Source organism: Coregonus lavaretus, assembly GCF_964263955.1.
Source record: "Coregonus lavaretus genome assembly, chromosome: 33".
NCBI classification, from domain to species: Eukaryota; Metazoa; Chordata; class Actinopteri; order Salmoniformes; family Salmonidae; genus Coregonus; species Coregonus lavaretus.
The window spans coordinates 32,246,656-32,273,793 of record NC_140020.1 but is presented as its reverse complement, the minus strand read 5'-3'; the positions used below and the strand labels follow the sequence as shown (position 1 = coordinate 32,273,793).

Here is a 27,138-nt window from a genome sequence, read left to right as displayed (position 1 = left end):
ACAGACTATGATTGCTATAACTAGTATTGCGTGCAGGTGTGTGTGTTTGTGTGGTGTATGCATGTGTGTCGCGTATTGTGTGAGTTTGTGTGCGTGTATACATGTGTGTGCCAGTACCTGTGGGTTCACAGTCTCTGTGCTGCTGTTTGGCAGGGGGTTCATCAGTCTCCCAGGGTGTGAGCTGGTTGATGGGTGTCTGTCCCCACCTCACCCCTGGAGCTAACAGCAGACCTGGAGCCTGGCTCTCCCTCTCCCCTGGAGACACACCTGACACCTGGGAGAGAGAGGAGAGAGAACAACACATTAGAAAAACAGCAGGACCAAACCAGTTCTGACACCTAGGTATCAGTGAGAGAGAGAGAGAGAGGGGGGGGAGAGGGGGGGGGGGGGGGGAGCGAGAGAGGGGAGAGAGAGAGATGAACACATCAGTTTATCTGCCTTCAACTGACACAGGAGATAAACAACAGCTTAGAAAACCAGACAAATAAACATCAGGCCTGATACACAGACAAGAGATACAGAGATACAGAGAAAAGATGATAGGTATGAAAATCATTTTACTTTTAAGAAAAGGTTGACTTGTTTGTCAGCAAGCTTTGCAAATATAGATGATCAGGAGAGCGACTGCACTAACTGGTGACTGATGCAGATTATAGTCTTATTATGGCAGATATCAAAATCCACATCCTAGCTACTTTCTATAGGGCCCTTACTCTTTTTGTGCGAGACCACACACCTATTCAACTATTCATTAAACCATTCAATTATACCTTGCAGTGTGCAATCAAAAGGCAATTAAACGTTTGTATGGTTTAGAATTTCTCCGGATCAAGACATGGGTGCTTATTAAAATTGTGTCTAGCTGTTACTAATCATGAAGCATAATTGACTGTAAATATGGTCGATTAGAATGAAATGTGGAGGGGGGGGACATTCCACTTCGTGTGGGGGGGGGGATATTAATGACTAGGACTGGATTATATCCATCTTCAACAAACAAAACATTGAGCCACTTCAGTCTGATGTGTACATACACAACAAATACAATACAATACAATACCACAGTGAGACATGTTATCAGAGCAGCACAGCCTGATGGACACACTGGGTCAACACCATCGGACCATACAGCAACACATGCGCGTGCACACACACACACACACGTATTGGCCCTCTATATCTCCAGTTGGATGTGGAGGTTTACGAGCGAGGCTAGAGTACACCCTGATTCTCCAGCTCACCACAGCCTGGCTTTTAAGTTAAAGAGATTCTTCTGTACTTTTATATCGTTTTTTACCTGTAGTTCTGAAAGTAGCACTCATGAGCAAAAAGTGGTCCTCGCAAACTGCATACTACGTCACATAGTCCACCACAGTGGACGTGTCATAATACCCATAAAACCTAGCGGTCAAACACAGAAATGGTTCCAATCGTTTTTCCACCATTCATTTTTCACATAGTGAATTTTACAAACACTGCAAATTAAGTATTTGTTTGGTGTAGGCTTACCTTGGCGTGACGTTTTGATAACCGTGTAATTCTCTTTCGGACAAGGTGAGTTTTATCAATATATTCACCTCAATTTACTCTCAAAAATCTGAAATGCTAATTAGCAACAGAGAAGACCTCCAGCACCTCATCTCTAGCCGACACTAGCCGATCCATGTGCTGTATTGAAATGAATTGAATAAAGTGTTGAACTTCTTCCGTCCCCTTTCTCTGTCTTAGCTAGCCAATGACTACACTTTAGCTAGCTAGTTAGCAGAGCAGTAGATCAAACAAGTATTTTGTTTTACTTAGCCTAGATAATTGTTTGTACAGGATGTCGACTTGGGTGTCTGTTTCAGACCTTATGGCATTTTTCAAGGATGAGCATTAAAAGGGGAGAAGACCACTACAAGTCTGGCCATGTGGAGAAGTGCAGCTATAGTGAGGGGCAACTTACCGGTTTGGTCAGGGCCAGCATGAGGGAGAAAGTTTATCCTGTGTCGGTGAGTGTAGCTATTAAGTTAAGTTTGAGCATCATAGCAATACAATGTGTTCTATACAGCTGTCAACATTCTACAAGGAAAGAGCCACTTAATCAATTATATAATCATTAACCAGATTACCCCGGATACCAGACTTAGATGAGTGACAACTCAGTTCTAGAATGTTGTCATTGAGAATGAATCTAAAAATCTATTGACATCCAGAATTTACTTTGTTTAGACATCCAGCCTGCATTGTAGTTTCATGACCAGAGACAAATCTTCAAAGGCACAGTACTTATTTATTCAGAGTGGTACATGCATTCACACAGTCTTGATTTATAGGATCCTTCCCACTATATGATTGATATGTCAAGTGATAAAAATGCCAAGTTATCAATTAAAAGTTTATGGAAAAACTACAATTATTAAATATTCTATAGCTGTAATGTTATCAATCAAATCAAACTTTATTTACAGTATATAGCACATTTCTTACAACAAATGCATTTCAAGGTGTTCAAAGTCATGCATTGAAAGCCATGTGACACTTAACATCCTTTCTCTTGGCAGGTCTCTATAGGTGACCAGGGGATTCTCTCTACCACATGTGAATGCCTCCGTGGAGCTCATACGTGTAGCCATGCAGCCTATTTTGGCGGTTCACAATATCCGCCGTACGGATGTGGAATGCGAGTGGAGGAAGCCAGCCGTGCCCAACCAGGTGCAGTCAGTCAGTGAAGGACCTGTACTCGGCTGAAGACTACAACCCTCTGTCCCGAGAGCGCACAAAGGAGGATCTTCTGTGGCTAAGGAACTGTTGCAGGCATCCTGGCCGGCAGGCAACAGTTGGACACCACACCAACCGGCACACCATGAGAAGAGGAAGGTTGACGGCCAGCAATTATGGCACAGTGGTTAAGGCCAAGCGCATTACTCGGTAGCTGATAAAATTGTCCTCAGATCACAGTCGTTGGATGGGGTGTTGTCTGTAAAGTGGGGCACAGGTAATGAAGAGGAGGACATCAAGGCATTCTAAATGGCTACAGCAGGGTTTTTGCCCGAGCACTACACAGCGGATTCAAATAATCAACTAATCATCAAGCTTTGATGATTTTAATCATCTGTGTAGTGCTAGGGCAAAAAACTAAACGTGCACCCCTTGGGGTCCCCAGGACCGAGTTTGGGAAACACTTGGTTAAAGGGATGGATGTGCAGGAGTCAGGGCTTTGGGTCACATGGTCTGGGATCCTGGGTGCCTCACCGGATGGTCTGGTGGGTACAACAGCAGTGGTGGAGGTCAAGTGTCCCTATGGTGCAAGGGTCCTTACCATTGAAGAGGCAGTGAAGTCAAAGGATTTCTATATCAAGGAGGGAGGGTCTTACTGCCTTGGTGAATATCATCCTTACTGGCACTAGGTCCAAGATCAGCTCCACATCACTGGAAAGGACACCTGCTTCTTGGTTGTGTGGCCCACCAAAGCCTCCATCCCCATCCCCATCCAGCGTGACGACCTCTGGCAGACTCATATTCTTCCTCCTGTCAGTACCTGTTTTCAGGGGGAAATATTTCACATAGTTCAAACACACACACTAGTCTCCCAGAATAGGTTATATTACATACACGTTTTGCTCAAAGCAGCCAACTAAAGTAATGTAATTAACTTTACCATGGACACAGTGGGTATTTATATCTGTGATGTTCAAATGATTTCTTATCCTGTGTCTTACTTGCTGAAGGCCCCAGTCATCCCTGTCTATACCTGACGTTGTTGAACAACAAGTCAACAATGAATAAAGATCATACACAAACAATAGGGTCCTAGAATAGGTTATATTACATTCAAGTTTTGCTCAAAGCAGCCAACTAAAGTAATGTACTTAACGTAAGTTAAATCACAAAGGCTGGTCTTAGTGCATCTCCTCACAGTTTCATTCAGTAATACAACACAATTCACATTGCATTTTATCATGGGCACAGTGGGAATTTATATCTGTGATGTTTAAATGATGTCTTACCCCCAGAGTGAGAGAGTACATAACTTCCAGCTGATCACCTTGTTGAGGGTGGCATTGATCATGCACTGCTTCTCGTGGGGTGAGCCTGATGTTCCACATGTAACGTCTAAAACGTGGGGAGAAGGGGAGCTAAAGTCAAAATTTCGATGCATCTACAAATTCAATGTTTTACACAATATTGTATCATATTTGATGAGTTACTGACCTGTCTGTCCACAGGCTCGATGGGCTGTATTCTCCACAACTGGATGCTCGCGCTCAGATCACACTGGCACAGGATGTCCAGGCACCGGATGGCCTGAGGGATGCACTCCTGTTGTACTGGAAAACAAAGAGATGTTTGGTCAGTGGTGGGTCTTTTTCAATGCTGTATCAACATCTTTATCTGGACAGAAAATGCATTATTTATCATAAGACAAACCCACCTTGGACAATGTGACAAGTGGTCCCTCAACAGTCTGAATCTTCCTCTTCTGCCATGGTGGATGAGCTACCTTTTCTGGTAAATACAGGGCCATTTCTCTTTCCCAACAGAAAATGGCAGCTGCAGACCCGAGTACATTTTACTAGCTAGCTAGGTTGATTACTAAAATAGTAACATTTATTTAAATGGAGGAATCATCTGGAATAATCAAATCAAACCAAATCAAATCAATTCCATCATCTAGAATACTTAACTAGATGATGAGGACAGTCTAGGGTACTATTTGCCCAAAGAGCTGAAGTATTGCAATGAGCTATACGACTGTACTTATGATTCTAATTCTCAAGAGAAAAGTTAAAACCCTCAGCCGTGAGGTCACTGAGGAGCACCGACAGGGGTAAGGGGATCGTCTGAAAGGAACTGACATGCAGGGATGGAACATAAGGATTTTGGGCACTGGCCAACAGACCAAGATTTCTACTAGCCCGGGTAACATTCAGATCCTAAATCTGTGGCATGAGATGTTTGTAAAGGCACATTTTCACTGCTGTGTCAGGCTAGTTTGGCACATTTTCTACTAGCCCAGTCTGAAAAGTACTAGACTCGGGCTAGCTTAATTTCTATCCCTGCTGACATGTCTGGTCATTTGATTAGTCATGTACAAGAGATGTACTCGTGGAACAAAACAGTTTCTGTTTTGAGCCCACAAGTCCTTTGTGAGCTAGCTAACTTTAGCTAATGTGGTGGTGGCTGCGTCATGTTATGGGCATGCTTGTCATCGGCAAGGACTATGGAGTTTTTTAGGATAAAAAGAAACGGAATAGAGCTAAGCACAGGCAAAATCCTAGAGCAAAACCTGGTTCAGTCTGCTTCCCAACAGACACTGGGAGACAAATTCACCTTTCAGCAGGACAATAACCTAAAACACAAGGCCAAATATACAGTTGCTTACCAAGACAACATTGAATGTTCCTGAGTGGCCTAGTTATAGTTTTGACTTAAATCGGCTTGAAAATCTATGGCAAGACTTGAAAATGGCTGTCGAGCAATGATCAACAACCAACTTGACAGAGCTTGAAGGATTAAAAAAATATATATATCATATTGTACAATCCACGTGTGCAAAGCTCTTAGAGACTTACCCAGAAAGACTCACAGCTGTAATCGCTGCCAAAGGCGATTCTAACGTATTGATTCAGGGGTGTGAATATTTATGTAGATATTTCTATTTAATTTTCAATAAATGTGAAGATTTTTTTTAAACTTTGTCATTATGGGGTATTGTGTGTAGATAGGTGAAAATAAAAACATATTTAATCAATTTTTAATTCAAGCTGTAATACAACAAAATGTGGAATAAGTCAAGCGGTATGAATACTTTCTGAAGGCACTGTAGTACTGGGTCGGACCTACCCTTTGCCTCCAGAACAGCCTGAATTCTTTGGGGCATGGAAACGTTGCTCAATTGGTATCAAGGGACCTAATGTGTGCCAGGAAAACATTCCTCACACCATTACACCACCGCCGATGTGGTTGTCTGCTGCAATACCCCATCCGTGACAAGGACCGACGAGTTGTGGGTTCCGAGATTCCGTTTTGCACACCACTGTTGTACTGCGGCATTATTTGCCTGTTTGTGGCCCGCCTGTTAGCTTGCACGATTCTTGCCATTCTCCTTCGACCTCTCATCAACCAGCTGTTTTCGCCCACCAGACTGCCGCTGACTGGATGTTTTTTGTTTGTTGCACCATTCTCTGTAAACCTTAGAAACCATTTCTGAGATACTAGAACCGGTGTGGCTGGCACCGACGATCAAAGTTGCTTAGGTCACTTGTTTGGCCCCTTCTAACGTTCAATCGAACAGTAACTGGATGCCTGTCTGCTTTACAGTGCCTTGCAAAACTATTCATCCCCCTTGTCATTTTTCCTATTTTGTTGCATTACAACTGTAATGTCTCCTCCCGTTGCTCCCCTCCGGCGCTCTGATTCGCCGGTCTACTGAGCCACCGGTCTGAGCGCACCACCTCGGCAAACACAGGAATGGAAACCCAACGCACCCTAATCATCTCCAGCGCACCTGCACCTCATCATCATCACTATATAGCCCTGGACTGTTCGTTCATTGTTGTGTGTAATTGTTAGTGCTGTGTCGTTTACGCGCTCTTTGTTATTCTCTTTCTCATTGTTAAGTAAACCGTTACCTTGTTAATTAAAGCATCTGCATCCTGCCTCTTCGTATCCTCAGTACTCGTCACAACAACCTGTAATTTATATTGATTTTTATTTGGATTTCATGTAATGGACATCCACAAAATAGTCAAAATTGGTGAAGTGAAATGAAAAAAATAACTTGTTTCAAAAAATTCTACAAAATAAATAACGGAAAAGTGGTGCGTGCATATGTATTCACCCCCTTTGCTATGATGCCCCTAAATAAGATCTGGTGCAACCAGTTACCTTCAGAAGTCACACACCTGTGTGTAATCGAAGTGTCACATGATCTCAGTATATATACACCTGTTCTGAAAGGTCCCAGAGTCTGCAACACCACTAAGCAAGGGGCACCACCAAGCAAGCGGCAACATGAAGAACAACGAGCTCTCCAAACAGGTCAGGGACGAAGTTGTGGAGAAGTACAGATCAGATTGGGTTATAAAAAAATATCAGAAACTTTGAACATCCCACGGAGCACCATTAAATCCATTATTAAAAAATTGAAAGAATATGGCACCACAACAAACCTGCCAAGAGAGGGCCGCCCACCAAAACTCACGGACCAGGCAAGGAGGGCATTAATCAGAGGCAACAAAGAGACCAAAGATAACCCTGAAGGAGCTGCAAAGCTCCACAGCGGAGATTGGAGTATCTGTCCATAGGACCACTTTAAGCCGTACACTCCACAGAGCAGGGCTTTACGGAAGAGTGGCCAGAAAAAAGCCATTGCTTAAAGAGAAAGATATGCAAACACGTTTGGTGTTCGCCAACAGGCATGTGGGAGACTCCCCAAACATATGGAAGAATGTACTCTGGTCAGATGAGACTAAAATTGAGCTTTTTGGCCATCAAGGAAAACGCTATGTCTGGGGCAAACCCAACACCTCTCATCACCCCGAGAACACCATCCCCACAGTGAAGCATGGTAGTGGCAGCATCATGCTGTGGGGATGTTTTTCATCGGCAGGGACTGGGAAACTGGTCAGAATATAAGGAATGATGGATGGTGCTAAATACAGGGAAATTCTTGAGGGAAACCTGTTTCAGTCTTCCAGAGATTTGAGACTGGGACGGAGGTTCATCTTCCAGCAGGACAATGACCCTAAGCATACTGCTAAAGCAACACTTGAGTGGTTTAAGGGGAAATATTTAAATGTCTTGGAATGGCCTAGTTTTTATGCTGCATAGTTTCCCTTACAAAAATTAATTTGTTGCTGCAAACTTCCTGCAAGTTTGTGGCAAATTTGCTGCAAACTAAATAGTTTGCCACAAAATGTTGCCAGAAGTTTGCCACTAGTGGTGAATCTGCAGCAAACCTTTGGCAACAATAATATTTGTTGACAGTAGTTACAAACAGTTTACCAGAAGCCGTTTCTGGTGAACACATGAGTTCCAACACCATTAACCGTTGATGACCAATCAAGGATTTTAGAAACATCTGTTGGAAAATCTAACTAGCTACAGTACCTACCAAAGCTGTCCGGTGAGTGTCTAACTTATTAATTAAACTTCCTAATAAACTTTAACATTTTATTAGCTAAATTATGTCTAGTTAGCAATGTCTATATACATGGGACATCAGCGTTGGCTGTGTGTGTGTGCGCGTGTGTTTGTGAGTATGGGTTTATGCGTGTGCATGAGTGGGGCGGCAGGTAGCTTAGTGGTTAAGAGCGTTGTGCCAGTAACCGAAAGGTCGCTGGTTCTAATCCCCGAGCCGACTAGGTGAAAAATCTGTCGATGTGCCCTTGAGCAAGGCACTTAACCCTAATTGCTCCTGTAAGTCGCTCTGGATAAGAGCGTCTGCTAAATGACAAAAATGTAAAATGTAATGTAAATGTATACATGTGAGTACAGGAGTTTGCTTGTGTATGAGGTGTGTGTGTGAGCTTGTGTGTGTGTTTTGATGTGAGTGAGTCCATCTTTGTCTCTTACATGAGGAGATGGCGTGATGGCTGTTCAAGCGTCTGATGGCCTGTTGATAGAAGCTGTTTTTCAGTCTTTCGGTCCCATCTTCGATGCACCTGTACAGTCTCTGTCTGCTAGATGGTAACAGAGTGAACAGACCTTGACTCGGGTGGCTGAGGTCCTTGATGATGTTTTTGGCCTTCCTTTGACACAGAGTGCTGTAAATGTCCTGGAGGGCAGGCATTGTGCCCCTGCTGATGTGCTGGGTTGACCGCACCACCCTCTGGAGAGCCATTCAGTTGAAGGCGGTGCAGTTGCCGTACCAGGCTGTAGAGTTTGTGAGAGTCTTAGGGGCCATGCCGAATTTCTTCAGCCACCTGAGGTTGTCCTTTCAGGTCCTCAGTGATGTGCACGCCAAGGAACTTGAGCTTTTGACCCTCTCCACTGCAGCCCTGTCGATGTGGATGGGGGCATGCTCCCTCTTCTGTCTCCTGTAGTCAACGATCAGGTTTATTTTTTATGTTGAGGGAGAGTTTATTTTCCTGGCACCACTCTGGCAGGGCTCTAACCTCCTCCCTGTTGGCTGTCTCATCATTACTGGTAATCAGGCCTACCACGGTCGTGTTGTCAGCAAACTTGATGATTATGTTGGAGTTGTGCATTGCCATACAGTCATGGGTGAACAGGGAGTACAGGAGAGGGCACGGCACACACCCCTGTGGGTCCCTGTGTTGAGGATCAGTGTGGCAGAGGTGTTGTTGCCTACCCTCACCACCTGGGGTTGGCCTGTCAGTAAGTCTAGGACCCAGTTCCACAGGGAAGGGGTCAGACCCAGGGCCCTGAGCTTAGTGACACGCTTAGAGGGCACTATGGTGTTGAAAGCAGAGCTGTAGTCTATGCAAGCACATGCACACATAGGGTTCCTCACCCCCCAGCCCTACCCTGTCCGTTGATCTGCCCTGTACGTAGCTTGCATGTTATCCAAACATGCATGGCTTGAGATGCCGTCACCGGTTGAGTGTGTGTAGTAAGCTCCCTAGTTTAAATATCAACAGTACTTCCACAGTAGTATAACATTTGATTAACACTGATAACACTTGATTTACATCATCACTAATATTGGGTCTGGTTGGCTGATACAGGCAGCAGAGAGAGGGAGAAAGACAGAGGAGCGGCTGCATCAACAACACAGCTAGTCTGGACTAGCTAACCACCATATACTAAAATATCCACACAAGCCACCCATATATTCTAGTCATTTAGCAGTTGCTCTTATCCAGAGCAACTTACAGGAGCAATCAGGGTTAAATGCCTTGCTCAAGGGTGCATCAACAGATCTTTCACCTAGTCGGCTCAGGGATTCGAACCAGCAACCTTTTGGTTACTGGCCCAACTCTCAGAGAGTTGGGCCAGTAACCAAAAGGTTGCTGGTTCGAATGCGTATTAATACACACTCACTACAAATGCAAGCACCCACCAAATTATTTTTATTTATTTATCTTGAGATAGAAGATTATGAATATTATAAAGTTATTATTGAAGAGCATTGAAGATATATCACAATCAGTAAAAAAAACAGATATAGGTAAGTAGCAGATTTACAACAATCAGCTGATAGCCCACCCTCTTTTCCCAATGTCAATCATGTCTTTAGTAACTAGCTTGCTTACAATTTGTGACGAGTGAGCGTGTTGTTGCAGAAATAAATGAGCCTACACTCAAAAATAAAATGTTTTGCTAGAGGCAGTTGGTATGTTATGAATTTAGAGATCTGAATTATGAACGTTTCTCTATGTTCGCTACATACTTCAGTCTGAGACCGCCATCATTGAAGTCATTTGTGGTGACGTCACAATGAGGGGTGTTGTACAAAACAAAGTCATTAGCGATTGGATCATCTCTAACCAGAGGATTGTAGTGGGTGTAGGGTGTCAGGCAAGGTGGAAGTGATATGGCCCTTGACTAGTCTTTCAAAGCACTTCATGATGACAGAAGTGAGTGCTAGAGGGATATAGTGATTTAGTTTAGTTACCTTAGCTTGCTTGGGTACAGGCACAATGGTGGAACTCTTTAAACAAGTGGGGACAACAGACTGGGATAGGGAGAGGTAGCTCAGCTGGTAGAGCACGGCGCTTGTAACGCCAGGGTAGTGGGTTCGATCCCCGGGACCACCCATACACAAAAATGCATGCACACATGACTGTAAGTCACTTTGGATAAAAGTGTCTGCTAAATGGCATATTATTATTATATTATTATGCATTCTGCTGCCTCATTGACACTACTGCTCTCCCGTTGACAGGGCTTTATTTCCGCCAGACTCCAACCCCATCTGCTGCCGCCACTACACTACACTACACACACAATCGAAACATCTGGTTCAATATGACTTAATGTGCAGTTTTACATATCTGATCGATTCCATCTCACACATATTTCCTCCTTGCTTAAAGATGGCTATCACCCACCACTCTTCACAAGAGGTGTCAAAGTGTGTGTGTTTGTGCCTATGTGGAAATGCTAGATGCTGCCAAAGCACTACTGATAGCATTGATGCGTCAGTACGTTAACAGAAGACAGCTTCAATAAAGACTCAAACACTTGATCAATTCATAGTCAAAATCTGACAGGCCTGATATGAGTCAGAACAGAAGGCAATGAGATGTCAGATTGTTATCAGATGTCTGCAAGTCTAACACAAGAAGACTTAAGAAAATAAGTGAAATGCATAATGACACACAGGGGACCATGGATTGACAAGTTTGGTCAGATGAACTCTAAGCCTGTCCGGTTAAGACAGAGGAAAGTGAGATAGTTTAGAAAGAAACAAATCAGTAGAGCTGATTTAGGACTAGGACAAACTCAGAGGTCAAGAATTGACAATTTCTCGTAGAGAAGAGAGAGAGAGAGAGAGAGAGAGAGAGAGAGAGAGAGAGTGATCATTGTTTACTGTTTGTCATCATCATCACAACATATCAATCACAGGAAGATGGTCTAAGATGACAACCAACTGACGCAAAGGGCGAGATGCAATACACAAAAACACACACTCAGTTTATTAAGATGGCATAATGCGGTGGGCAGACAAACAGGTTGGTATCGAAACACTCTGTGTTTTCTCTCTTTTTCAGTTAGTCTCCGGTTTGCCGGTCCTCTCCTCCCTAGCGACCCATTATCGCGGGTGGCAGATGGTTCTAGTCTGACTCAGAAAACAAGAGAGATGTTTCTCTGACTCAACACTAGGGTTGCAAAGCTACCAGTAATTTACTAAAGTTACCAGAATCTTCTGTAATTTTGGTAATTAACAGAAAATCTATGTAAATCTATGGTAACTTTGGTAATTTATACTTTAATAAAAAATTCTAAAATCATATATAGTATAAATATATATATATATATGTGTCCATGTGTTTCTTGTGGATAGACCATATGGCCAAGATAAAATAGCCTAATTAATGAAACTTCAATGAACTCTGCAACTCTTCCAACTATTTACATTTTTTCATGCCAAAACATTGACAACAAATATATAGTAAAATAAATACTTGTAAAAATAAATATAAAGGATATTTCAAACAGAAACCCTCATATTAAAACACCAATGGTATTCACTAAGTTGATGGTTTGTATTTAGGATAATGTTTTACAGCTTGGTCATTCTATTTTTTACTTCTTTAAACATCTTATTTAATTATTTCATAGAGAGCCAGAGAAATACAAACACCTGTGATAATCTGAAGAACCCCAAAAGGCCACTAAATGTTTGATAAAATTCCAAATAAACCTTGAAAGTTACAAAACATTTGGTAGTTTACTGGTAAACTTAGAGGTATATACCCTACCTTTGCAATTCTACTCAACACAAAATGAGCTTCAGTCAGCAGGCAGGGGGGATGAGAAAAGAAGAGAGGAGCAGAGAAACAGTGCAGGCAAAAACAATTTTTGGGGTGGCAAGCTGCTGTGTATAGGATGAAATTGTGTTTGTTGTTTGGCTGGCTGGGGATTTTCCCCTAGCAAAGCCTTTGTACATGGAAGGCCCCAGCACACATCACAGAACAGACGTGTGTGCATGCACACACACTGAAACCACATAAACACCACACTCTCCCAAAACACTCTGCCTTACTCTGAAATGACAGTTTTGTTTAGTATCATCCGCACAAACAGATGCACACATAGAAACACAGAACATTAGGACATTTCTGGTCAAACCACCTAAAGCATCCTTTGACAGGTTTCAACCCTGACTGTCTGTGAAACAACCCAGTCATGTTCTGCATTGTAGGAGAACCAACCTGATGAAACTGAAGCCAAATGCATTGTTCATTACAATTTGTATGAACAGTTTAGCAATAGAAAGACTAAAAAGTATCAAGGTTTGTTCCGTATTCACTAAACCACTGGGTCTCTGTGCTTGTCAATAAAAGGTCCACTGTTGCCCTCAGCCCCATGAGAACTATACAGCAGAATGTAAAACAGAACAGCTACCATAGGGTTACACTGAACGTGACAGAAGAACAAAACACACCATGAAGATACTGAAAGTTTGGTATGGAGGTTCTAATGAATTTGTTATTTCCTAAATATGTGTAGGCTACATGTTCATGGCAGACCAATACACAGACACAAACATGCACCCACACACACTATTGTCCTCAGTGTGTTCTCTCAGGATGGTATGTATGTGTGTGCTAAAGAGGCGTGGCAAACTAAAATACATGTTGCTATGGTTACCCATCTCCCTCCGAGCCGGGCTGTTGCGCCTCACTCTGACTCCATTAGCTGTTTGGCTTGTTCTTTTTCACACACGCACGCGCGCACACGCACAACTGAATCCATTGTCTAGTTCTATAAAGCTGCAATCCATAGCGGTGAAACTGCCATATCTTTTTTGTGAAATTACAGCAACAAGATGTTACTTCAAACAACAATGTTTTTTTTCCCTCTGACATCATTGTGTGTGAGCTAGAACAGCAGAGTATGTACCATGATTTTTTTTGCTGGATGCTCATTTCCTCAAAACAAAAACAATAACAAATGCGCCTGGGGGCGACCAGTGGCGCGGTTTCACCCATCGCGGATTTCAGCTTTAATGAATCTATTCATCAGTTGTCCTTCCTCTCAATAATGTTTGAGTGGCAATCACACAAACATAACTGAACATTCTGTCCAATGGAGAAAATCCCAACACACACTCACATACAGTGCTTATCAAACTGTAAGTATTCAACCCCTTTGATTTCTTCGGATTTCATTGTGTTACAAAGTGTGATTAAAATTGATTTAAAATTGACATTTTTGGCCAACGATCTACACAAAGTACTCTAATGTCACAGTGGAAGAAAAATGTGAACGTTTTATCAAATTATTGGCACCCTTGATAAAGATGAGCAAAAAAGTCTATAAAATAAATTATACAAATACTGAGCTATATTGTATGCTCCAAAACATTTGAACATTATAATATTTTATACTAATACAATTGCTCAGAGAAAGTGATTTTGTTTAACAAGTAATATTTTTTTTCTCCAAAAGATAGGTGTCAAAATTATTGCCACCCCTGTATTCAATACTTTGTGCCCTCTCCCCTTGCAAGGATAATGGCACTTAGCCTTTTTCTATAATGTTTTATGAGATTGGAGAACACATTGTGAGGGACCTTAGACCATTCCTCCATACAGAATCTTTCCAGATCCTTGATATCATTCGACTGCCCTCTTCAATTCAAACAACAGGTTCTCAATGGGGTTCAAGTTCGGAGACTGAGATGGCCATTGAAAAAAAGTTCAATGGAACTCGATCAAAACAATGGATATGCCATTGAAATGCGTGGGGGAAAGATGCCTTGCGGGAAAGATCCCGAATCTCCTCATTGCCCCCAAGCAAAATTAGCCAACATTTAGGTTATTGTTTATAATGTATGTATATATGTATCGGAGTATAATGCTTGTATGGATGTCAACCCCCAATACATGTTCATGTCATTGTCACCAATCAACTGCACTACAGTTAAAAATAACTGACTACCACCACTGATTTCTGTATGCTAGCTATGCTACCAGCTTATACGAACTGGAGTTAACATTTAGCAGTCACTTATTCTAAACTTGAAATGGGACAACCTCTAAACGTTATGCAGCGAAAACAGCCAAATATATCCAAATTGGACTTTAGTAACCACGTGAGCCTGTTACAATACATCAATCATGACAGATTTGACGAATATCCACTTTGTTAGATCAGATTTGTTGAATGTGAGCCAATCCGGCATCCTTCTTCTATCCCCCACGGTCTGTGTTCCATTGACCTCTTTACCGCATCGATTGCAAAATGTTGATTTTGTGGTCAATTAACCATTTCTTTGTGGATTTTGATGTGTGCTTAGGGTCATTATCTTCCTAGAAAAAATCCACTTATGGCAGAGTTTCAGCCTCCTGGCAGAAGCAACCAGGTTTCTGGCTAAAATGTCCTGTTACTGGGTAAAGTTCATGATGCCGTTGACCTTAACAAGGGCCCCAGGACCAGTGGAAGCAAAACAGCCCCATAGGGCGGCAGGTAGCCTAGCAATTAGAGAGGCGAAGTGAGCTGGCAACCGGAAAGTTGCTGGTATCAAATCCTAGATGCCATTGCCTGCCGTTGTGCCCTTGAGGAAGGCACTTAACCCCCCACAACAACAGCTCCCCGGACACCCAGTGTGGCAACTCCCTGCATCTCTCCAAAAACCTGTATATGTACAGTGGGGAGAACAAGTATTTGATACACTGCCGATTTTGCAGGTTTTCCTACTTACAAAGCATGTAGAGGTCTGTAATTTTTATCATAGGTACACTTCAACTGTGAGAGACGGAATCTAAAACAAAAATCCAGAAAATCACATTGTATGATTTTTAAGTAATTCATTTGCATTTTATTGCATGACATAAGTATTTGATCACCTTCCAACCAGTAAGAATTCCGGCTCTCACAGACCTGTTAGTTTTTCTTTAAGATGCCCTCCTGTTCTCCACTCGCCGTGTTTGGAGGAAATAGAAGGATGAGTACAACCCCAAGAACACCATCCCAACCGTGAAGCATGGAGGTGGAAACATCATTCTTTGGGGATGCTTTTCTGCAAAGGGGACAGGACGACTGCACCGTATTGAGGGGAGGATGGATGGGGCCATGTATCGCGATATCTTGGCCAACAACCTCCTTCCCTCAGTAAGAGCATTGAAGATGGGTCGTGGCTGGGTCTTCCAGCATGACAACGACCCGAAACACACAGCCAGGGCAACTAAGGAGTGGCTCCGTAAGAAGCATCTCAAGGTCCTGGAGTGGCCTAGCCAGTCTCCAAAGCTGAACCCAATAGAACATCTTTGGAGGGAGCTGAAAGTCTGTATTGCCCAGCGACAGCCCCGAAACCTGAAGGATCTGGAGAAGATCTGTATGGAGGAGTGGGCCAAAATCCCTGCTGCAGTGTGTGCAAACCTGGTCAAGACCTACAGGAAACGTATGATCTCTGTAATTGCAAACAAAGGTTTCTGTACCAAATATTAAGTTCTGCTTTTCTGATGTATCACATACTTATGTCATGCAATAAAATACAAATTAATTACTTAAAAATCATACAATGTGATTTTCTGGATTTTCCGTCTCTCACAGTTGAAGTGTACCTATGACAAAAATTACAGACCTCTATATGCTTTGTAAGTAGGAAAATCGGCATGCCCCGTGTAGCTCAGTTGGTAGAGCATGGCGCTTGCAACGCCAGGGTTGTGGGTTCGATTCCCACAGGGGCCCAGTATGAAAAAAAATAATGTATGCACTCACTAACTGTAAGTCGCTCTGGATAAGAGCGTCTGCTAAATGACTAAAATGTAAAATGTAAAAAATATGTATCAAATAATTGTTCTCCCCACTGTATGTGTGTCTTTTGGAGCGGTTGGGTTAAAAGTGGAAGTCCTAACATACAAAGATCCACCATACTACTGCACTGTTGGAGCTAGGACCACAAGCATTTCGCTACACCCGCAATAACATCTGCTAAATATGTATATGTGACCAATAAAATTAGATTTGATTTGACCATATTTTACAGTAGGTATGAGGTTATTTATCTTTCTTTCGACGCCAAACCCACCACTGGTGTGCGTGGCCAAAGACCTCTATTTTCGTCATATCTGACCAAAGCACCCAGTTCCAATCCTTCAGGCATTTACATTTGTTGGTTACTCTCAATAAAGTTTTTTTTCTTCTGGTAACCCCTCCAAAGAGCCTATTGGCATGGAGGTGGCGTTTAATTTGAGATTTGGTAACCCCAAGATGCGACCAAGTTCTGTAATTCTCCAACTGTGGCCATTGGACTTTTCTTTCCCTCCAGAATCATCTTCCTCAATGTGCGTGGGGACAAGGTACACATGCGTCCTCTACCATGGATGTTTAATAGTGGAAAGTGGTATATTTCATTTTTTAGGTATTGTTTTGTACCCAATGCCCGATTTATGAAGCTCAACAACCACTTGTCTCTTTTCGTTTGTGATTTCTTTGCCTTTCCCCATGGTGATGGATTTTACATGCGTGTTCCCTCAATTTTATACCCCAGTGAAACAGGAAACCATGGAAGGCCACAATACAGTTCCTTAAGCAGAGATTAATTTAAAAAAGTAGAATGTTAATGCAGATTTGATTTTGTTTGATTTGTAATCTCCTTCTCTGAGCCGTTGTATTAGCATAAAATAATATAGTTTCCCAATTTGTTTGAGCTCAGTATTTGTAATATTTATTTTATATAGTCTTTTTTTTCACCCCCCAAGAAACACCTTTGCCAGCAATTACAGCTGTGAGTCCTTTTGGGTATGTCTCTAAGAGCTTTGCACACCTAGATTAGGCAATATTGGCCCATTATTATTTTCAAAATTCTTCAAGATCTGTCAATATGGTTGTTGATCATTGCGAAACAGCCATTTTCAAGTCTCGCCATATATTTTCAGGCAGATTAAAGTCAAAACTGTAACTAGGCCACTCAGGAACATTCACTGTCTTCTTGGTAAGCAACTCCAGTGTAGATTTGGCCAGTTTTTGTCTTGCTGAAAAGTGAATGTCTCCCTGTGTCTGGTGAAAAGCAGACTAAACCAGGTTTTCCTCTAGGATTTTGCCTGTGCTTAGCTCCATTCCTTTTTATCCTGAAAAACACTGCTTGAAAATATGGAGAGTGCTACTTAGTGATGTGTTGGATTTTCCCCAAAAATAAAGCTTTATATTCAGGACAAAATGTTATTTTTTTTGCCACATTTTTTGCAGTATTACTTTAGTTCCTTGTTGCAAACCGGATGCATGTTTTTGAATATTTATATTCTGTACAGGCTTCCTTCTTTTCACTCTGTCATTTAGGTTAGAATTGTGGAGTAACTATAATGTTGATCCATCCTCAGTTTTCTCCCATCACAGCCATTAAACTGTTTTAAAATCTCCATTGGCCTCATGGAGTAATCCCTAAGCGTTTTCCTTCTATTTCAGCAACTCAGATAGGAAGGATGCCTGTATCTTTGTAGTGACTGGGTGTATTGATACACCAGCCAAAGTGTAATTAATAACTTCACCATACTCAAAGGGATATTCAAAGTCTTTTTTTCTTTTGTTCTACCAATCCGTGCCCTTATTTGCGAAACTATGGAAAAGCTCCCTGGTCTTTGTAGTTAAATCCTTATTATGTGATTTGTTAAGCATATTTTTACTCCTGAACGTATTTAGGCTTGTCATAATAAAGGGGGTGAATACTTATAGAACCAATACATTTTAGTTATAAATGTGTTAACATTTATTGAATTTTCTTTGCACATTGACATTATGGAGTATTGTGTAGATCAGTGACAAATACATTCACAATTATATCCATTTCAATCCCACTTTGTAACCCCACATGAAAGTGAAAATATCCAAGGGGATGAATACTTATGATAGGCACTGTACTCTCCTCTAGACACATTGACCACACACTGACACTACTCCATAGGAGAAGATCTAATAATCATCCTGACACACCGTCCTATTCTCCCTGACATGGCCCAGCCAACACCAACAGCTGTCACTGTGAGTGTGTGTTTGTGTCTAGCAATAGCAGACAGCGTTACTGTCTGTACCAAAGACCATCTACCATGTTATTGGTTGCCTTCCCCCAGAGGTAAGACATGGGAAGGGCCAATACTGACAGCTGTCTGTCACTGTGTGTGTGTTATTGTCGACCAATAATACACAGCGTCACTGTGTGTGTATCAAACACCCATGCATGTCATTGGCTTCCTTCTCCTAGAGGTCCATGGAGAAGGGTCTGGTTGGTGAACATAAGGCTGTGATTGGCTGGTCTGGTCTCCTCATACATCCAAACAAGCTGGGTTTTCTCCTGACTACGTGTTTGCACCCAGTCCCTTGTCTGTCTCAGAGATATGGCTCCTGTTCAATCTACTAATACAACAGACAGAATAAGAAAAGAGCGATACACATATGAAGCAGGAACACACATATACAAAAGGCTTAACTATAGGGTAGGCTAGCATATACCTTAGCTATTGTATCGTGAGATGGGCTCTGAGAAATTAGTTCATAACTAGTCAGACAGAACGATCAGGAGGAGGAGGAGGAGAGAGAGGAGGAGGATAGAGTGGTCCATGTCTATAACAGTCTGTCCCTCTGGTGCCGCAACTTTACAGCACACACTGATCACGTCAACAAACTGCTGGGAGATTTAATAACAGGTCTGCGGGAAATGAGAAAGAAAGGAAGAAAGCCCGAGAGAGAGAGGGGAGGACTGAAGCGGAGAAAAATTGAGAATGTGCCACACCCGCACATGGGCACCCAGGCACACACGCACAGGTCAGAAACAATGACATTGTAAGAGGCTAATCAGAAGGAATGTCAGAGGATCTGCCAGACACAGTGAGATAACAGCCTCCTTCTACAGCCCTTATTACATTCTGCCTTGACTTTGTGTGTGTGTGTCTCTTATCTCTGTGTGTTTGTGTGTGTGTGTGTGTGTGTGTGTGTGTGTGTGTGTGTGTTCGGTTGGTGACACTTCATAGGCAGAAAGGAAATAACTGTCCGCAGGCGTGAAGGCGAGAGGCAGGTTGATCTCTGTGTAATATTGTTTGGCATTGATCTCTGTGTAATATCGTTTGGCTGTATGGTAATGAAGCCTTGCCATTGATATAGTTTCTTTATTAATGTATTTATTTTGACAGGGTTATAAATTAATGAACGGCCAAGCAGACAAAACATGTCACAACCGGGGTTGTGGTGACCATTATTGTTCAGTTTAAATGCATCTGAGGAATGCTCCTTTGTGTGCATTTGTGTGTATGTGTGTGTGTATGTGCACATGTGTGTGTGTGAGTGACACCCACATAATCAGGCCACATCTCTGGAGAGATATGTGTACACAAATGTAATCATAATCAAAACTTTGAAACAGTAACAACCGTTGCTATGCCTGGTCATAATATTGTACACTGAAAAATAATAACACATTGTAATTCCACACCATAAACAAATCACGGCGTGTGTGTCTGTGAGTGTGTAGCGCAGGCAGGGAAATGCAATTCAACAGCAGTAGAATGGCTCACACACACACTTTTTTCTTCCCTATGGCCAGAAAGAGAGAAAGAGATGGAGAGAATATGGCTGGAATGTGGAGAGTGATGGAGGTAAGTCTGTGTCAGGGGAGAAAGAGCGAGGGCGAGAGAAAGAGAGAGGGAGAGAGAGATTGAGCGACAGAGGTAGAAAGACCCATACATCATGCAGGCTCATATCATTTCCTTTAACATGTCATTTTCAGTTGCTCGAAGAGAAGAAGAAGAAGAAAAAAGATGTTCCTGGTTGCCTGACCAAAAGCGTGGACCATCCATCCATATAGAACTCTGACCCAAAACAGCGAAGACAAATGCAGTAAAGAAGAAAAACCTGTCTAGACTTTTTTAACCTTTCCTTAACGCTTCCTTTCTGCTTGACATTATTCACCTAAACAGCGGTCTCCAGTCTAGGTGAAAAACAATGTTGTGACACTGCAATGTGTGGTGGATTTGTTCTGGATTGTTCACACCCTGATGGTGAATGAATGGATGAAGCCTAGGCTTGGTGATGCTGTGTCCAATCTATTATGACACTGTAGCAGAACAGAACAACTCACCAGTAAACAAAGAGAGGATTCTGCCATCTTGGAAGCCATTTTAAAATGCAGGGGTGCTTGGCATGGTGAACAGCGCTATAGTTCAGTTTGGACAGGCAGGGTATTCCATATGACAGCTACATGGTAGATAGTGGACGGAATCCGTTTTTTTCCTTATCAACTACTGTATGACCTACGACAATGCGGATTACAACGAAAGTCTGCACGCAGATGCAATTCTAACATGAATATAAGAAGGGTAGCACTCACTTTTCTCATGTCGTAGATACAATTGTGGTCCTCTGTAGCTCAGCTGGTAGAGCACGGCGCTTGTAACGCCAAGGTAGTGGGTTCGATCCCCGGGACCACCCATACACAAAAAATGGGACCACCCATACACAAAAAAAAATGTATGCACGCATGACTGTAAGTCGCTTTGGATAAAAGCGTCTGCTAAATGGCATATTATTATTATTATTATTATTATTATTATTACAATACCAGCATAGAAGCAGGTGAATATTGACCAACTATTTGAAGTGAAATGGTGATCATGTCTTCAGATAAGGCGCTCTAAAAATACATAAATGTTTAAGAAACAACAATGCAAATTCAGTAATTCAATAAATGAACAGTTTATGCCATAATCTCATTAAGAGCTCTGGAAATTCAATTACTTGCTAATTACCCCTCTCATGTTACAGTACAATCAGCACCCAAGTGTTAACAGGTATTTCAGGAGAATAAACTCCAGTATGAAAAATGTATGCACTCACTAACTGTAAGTCGCTCTGGATAAGAGCGTCTGCTAAATGACTAAAATGTCAATGTAAATGTATATGTGGGTAATTCAACTATGCTACAGTAGCCTAGATAATATCTGATGTGGTTTGGACCCATTTTCATGTAACCATTGGGATTTACAGTTGGACTAATGAAAACAACCTGAAGTTGGGTCTCTATAGTACGTAAATGTATTGTTTTGTTCATGGTCTGCCAAGCCTCTGTTAATGTTAGTTGATAATTGAGAGTGATGTCAACCCCTGGCTATTGTTAGCCCAGCACAACCAGCCTCTGTAAACCAACATTTAACACTGACCCACAGCTGCCAACCGGGAGACGACTTGACAGACACAATAAATATAAAAACAGTCTGAAACAAAGATCTGACAGAGGGAGGGAGATATTTTAGGCTAGGGGCACCATGCGTCGAGGGCCTCCAAACACACACTCTTAATTCTCAGCCCCAGGCAAACAACTGAAGGGGAACGGACTTCCATTGAAATTCCGGGGCTAAGACATTCCGACAGCTCGGAGCTCCCGGCTCGACGCACAAGTTCCGGAAAACAGGCACGTGGTCGTGGGGCGAGGCCGACAGGCTTCAGCGGGAAGGAAGGCGAGCCTAATATCCCATGAGTGCCCAGAGGAACTTGAGCTTGTCCTCACACCTAGCAGACACTTGCTTTCTTCTCCACCACCCTCTCCAACCTCCTCACCAACTTTATTTACCTCTGCCACTGCTTCAACATCTGGTATGTTATAAACCTGAATAAGCCTTTATCTCCTAACATTGATTAGAGAAAAAGTCCCTTTCTTTAGTCTTTCTCTGTGAAAAGATTGGCTTGTTATTGTGAAAAATTAAGGTCCTGTAAAGTAGCAATAAAGTTCACAGTGACTGAAGTTGCTGATAGGCTACAAATGTGGCCAACCACTAACCGAGGCAGCTGGTAGGCTAGCGGTGTGACCAACCATTCACTCTGACTGAGGGAGACAACAGCAACAGCAGCCATAGTAGCAGTAGTAGTAGTAGTAGTGTTGGTTGTGGTTCCCTGGAGTGTGATCTGTGATTGGACAGAGGGGCTCAGGAGACATCCCTGTGTCATAAGGACACGTCCCTGAGGACAGCTGAGGGGGACATGTGTCCTGCCTCGTCCCCTCGCTGGGCCAGAGAGAGACACAGTGGCACCGCACAACCGTCTGGCCGCGACCTCGGCTGATGTGTAGCGAGCGGTTTGGGAACAAAATGTCTGCCGCCTGTCACTGCTGTAGCCACTGGGACTCAGTGGCCACTCTGTATTTCTGCTTCCAGACACTGGGGCAGGTATGGACCTGTGTGTCTGTGTGTTTTCAACTACACATCGCTTTCACTAAGAGGGGGGACGGACATTTTACTGAAATGGTCACCATGAATACTGAAGTGTGTGTGCGCAAGTGACTGTATGTATGTACACTACCGGTCAAAAGTTTTAGAACACCTACTCATTCAAGGGTTTTTCTTTATTTTTAATATTTTCTACATTGTAGAATAATAGTTAAGACATCAAAACTATGAAATAACACATATGGAATCATGTAGTAACCAAAAAAGTGTTAAACAAATCAAAATATATTTTATATCTATATAGCCATCCTTTGCCTTGATGACAGCTTTGCACACTCTTGGCATTCTCTCAACCAGCTTCACCTGGAATGCTTTTCCAACAGTCTTGAAGGAGTTCCCACATATGCTGAGCACTTGTTGGCTGCATTTCCTTCACTCTGCGGTCCGTCTCATCCCAAACCATCTCAATTTGGATGAGGTCGGGGGATTGTGGAGGCCAGATGGGATGGTGTATCGCTGCAGAATGCTGTGGTAGCCATGCTGGTTAAGTGTGCCTTGAATTCTAAATAAATCACAGAAGGCTAGGGGCACCATGCGTCGAGGGCCTCCAAACACACACTCTTAATTCTCAGCCCCAGGCAAACGACTGAAGGGGAATGGACTTCCATTGAAATTCCGGGGCTAAGACATTTCGACAGCTCGGAGCCAGCAAAGCACCCCCACAACATAACACCTCCTCCTCCATGCTTTACGATGAGAAATACACATGCTGAGATCATCCGTTCACCCACACCGCGTCTCACAAAGACACGGCCGTTGGAACCAAAAATCTCAAATTTGGACTCCAGACCAAAGGACAAATTTCCACCAGTCTAATGTCCATTGCTCGTGTTTCTTGGCCCAAGCAAGTCTCTTCTTATTATTGGTGTCCATTAGTAGTGGTTTCTTTGCAGCAATTCGACCATGAAGGCCTGATTCACACGGTCTCCTCTGAACAGTTGATGTTGAGATGTGTCTGTTACTTGAACTCTGTGAAGCATTTATTTGGGCTGCAATTATTGAGGCTGGTAACTCTAATGTACTTATCCTGTGGCGGTCTTCATGAGAAACAGTTTCATCATAGCGCTTGATGGTTTTTGCGACCACACTTGAAGAAACTTTCAAAGTTCTTGAAATTGACTGACCTGCTTATTTGAGCTGTTCTTGCCATAATATGGACTTGGTCTTTTACCAAATAGGGCTATCTTCTGTATACCCCCCCCCCCCCCCCTACCTTGTTACAACACAACTGATTGGTTCAAATACATTAAGAAGGAAAGAAATTCCACAAATTAACTTTTGAGAAGGCATACCTGTTAATTGAAATATGTTTTGATTTGTTTAACACTTTTTTGGTTACTACATGATTCTATATGTGTTATGTCATAGTTTTGATGTCTTCACTATTATTCTACAATGTAGAAAATAGTAAAAATAAAGTAAAACCCTTAAAACTTTTGACCGGTAGTGTATGTGTGTGTCAGATACATACAGTACAATTTTCTTTGAGGTCTGAGCCACTGGCCCTTCTAAAAATGGCTTTAGAACAGTCGATTTAGCTGCCATTTAAAGCACTCTTCCTTTATGGATGGGTGGGTAGGTATTATCTTAATTGAGTAATTAGTCGGGTAGCTTTTAATCAGTCAGTATGATATTAATTTCAATAACTAATTTGATGGCATTAAGAACAATGGGGGGCTTAAAATGACTTTCCAGTGGGTGCCGTTACAGTTTTAAATCGCATTCAATCTACACGCCATTTCAAACCATTTCTAACACGTCCCACCCTGTTAAAAAAAACTGGACGCAGCTGGTGGTGACAATACAAGGTCCCTCAGCCACTGACAATATAGAGACTATTCATTATGGAAAGTTTAATCAAGCAAATAAATTGTGGGGAGTCGTGAGTGAGTCACAGATTATGAATCAGTTTTTACAAATAAGCATGCAGATTACTTGGGTACAAGACAAAAATTAACCCTGTTAAAACCATGAGTATTTTCTCTGTCTTCCTTTATATTGTACAGCGAGAGAGAGAGAGAGAGAGAGAGAGAGAGAGAGAGAGAGAGAGAGAGAGAGAGAGAGAGAGAGAGAGAGAGAGAGAGAGAGAGAGAGAGAGAGAGAGAGAGAGAGAGAGAGAGAGAGAGAGAGAGACCTGTAGGACTGAGAAGCTGGAAGCAGTGGACAGACACAGGAAACAAGCCAATGCTCGGAATGGTGATGTCATATTCCCGACAAACCAGCCAATGAAAAGGTCTGTATGTTTCATCCAATTAAGTCTGTAACTGAAAAAGCTACATGCCGTCCTTTTTCTTGCGTACGTCAATAAGATTGAGTCAGGTGAAATTAACAGGCAATTACATGGAAAGATAAGAACCCCAATATCTTATGTCAGGCATTTGTCAATACTAGTATACAAGTACGCCAGAGATAATTATCAGCTAATTACATCTGAGAATATAAGGCTCAGTATCTTATATCAGGTAGTACATCTCTAACATATCACTGTCTACACACCAAGCCCTTTTCCCAGAGAGGAAGATACCATCCAGATATACAGTAATGATCCAGTATTCTCATACAGCGTCGAAAAAGAACAGACTTATAGAACAGCACTGTCAAATCAAACTCCTCAGGGACTATATAGTAGTAGAAGTAGCTATGCTGCCTTTCACTGAAGGGCAAAAACTAAATCCAACACAATTTTGCTTGCTGTTCATTTGATACAATCCAAACTATTCCGTCTTGCTGACCAAAACAGACCGCATCAACGAGAGTGGAGACAGTCCTCAGATTCAGATCGTTTACTAGTCACATGTACAGGGTTGCAGGTGTGATTGTAGGGTACAGTGAAAATCTTAGGCTCCGAGCTCCAACATGTGAAATAAAATAATGAAAATGGTAATAAAAACAACAACAATGGAAATAGCACTATATACATCATGACTGTAGCAGTGATGAATTAATAAATGTCCATTGGGGTGGAGGCAAAGTAAAGACTGTTGAGGGAATGGGGTGGAATGACCATTGGGGGAGCAGCAGCATGACCATTGAGTGAAATAAAAATACAAATTGTAATAAAAAGACACATATTAACAACTGCAACAGTGTTGAATGTCAGCTTGTGTGTCTGTATTCTGAGATATTTGTGATGTTTCTGAATGGCTCAGTCCGAGTTAATCAGCAAAAGAGAGAAATACACACACTGAAATATACTGTGTATTCCCGAATGTGTTTCTTTTGACAACGCTTCGACCCATCTTCATCAGTGTGTGTGTGTTTTCTGCTCCCCAGGGCGTGTGTGTGTGAGGGGGCAGAGATGAAGTGGTCCCAGAAGATGAAGTGGTCAGTCAATAGTCAACAGTCCAGCGAAGGGAGTGTCAGACAGATATCTCTACAGCCAGGCTGGCTAGCACAGAGACACACACAGAGGGAGTATCCACACCCAGCACACACCCTACACACACAGCCAGGGTTAGAGTATACTGGAGGAATAAGCAGCATCATTAAACCCCCCAACACTCAACTGAAACACAGTCCGTGGTTTGAAGGTATACCTGAGGTAAAAACAGACCTTGGGTTTATTTGAGGAGACATTTTAACAGACAACCAAGGAAGATCTTTTTTTTTTTTGTGCGTCTTTCATTTGCCCCTGAATGTGCTTCTGCTGCTTAGGCCCAGCGTTTCTCTTTTTCAAATGCTAATTCAGTTTTATCCAGATGGTAAAACTCATTTCAGGCTTCATGTACTGTATGGAGAGTGGCTATTGACAGGTAAAATAAAGACATTTTCCCCCAGCTTTTTTATAATGTAATGTGCCCCATTTACTTTGACCTAAAGAAAACACCTTTGTATGCTGCATCCTGTGAAACGTACAAAAAAAGTATCTGCAGGAAAGCAGGCTGAATTATGTGTGGCCTTTATTTCTGCTGAAAGGGCCTCAGGACAATGCAGACAAAAATTGCAAACACAGATTTTTTTGCTCACTACACTGGTGATTTTCTCATTCCGCAAATTACTTTACGATTTGCTTGACTCAGCTAATATTCCTTTTATCATTATTTATTTATCTGTTTTTCGATGGTCGCCATTTTCCTGCCTGTGCAACTTATTCCTTTAGTGAATATGCCTAATATCAGCAGAACTCAATATGGGAATCGTACGACAAAGAAAGAAATCCATAAATATCAATTCCTCAAGACGACTTGCAGCGGACAGAATAGTCACAGGGTTGATATCTTGATACAATCATGGAGAAACCCTGAAAAGGTATTGTTACTAGACCTTGAACACAGATCGATACGAAGGTGGTAAATCAATGTCATGTGTC

The 27,138-nt window shown here is 42.2% G+C and overlaps 1 pseudogene across 1 annotated transcript in view; it reads right to left on the bottom strand.

Annotated features, from left to right (window-relative positions):
- LOC311108205 (kelch-like protein 29) overlaps positions 1–27,138 on the bottom strand; it is a 208,891-nt pseudogene that overhangs the window by 140,561 nt on the left and 41,192 nt on the right. The window contains exon 2 of the transcript in view: positions 118–274. The product of the transcript in view is annotated as a kelch-like protein 29 (transcript). The remainder of the gene's footprint in view (positions 1–117; positions 275–27,138) is intronic.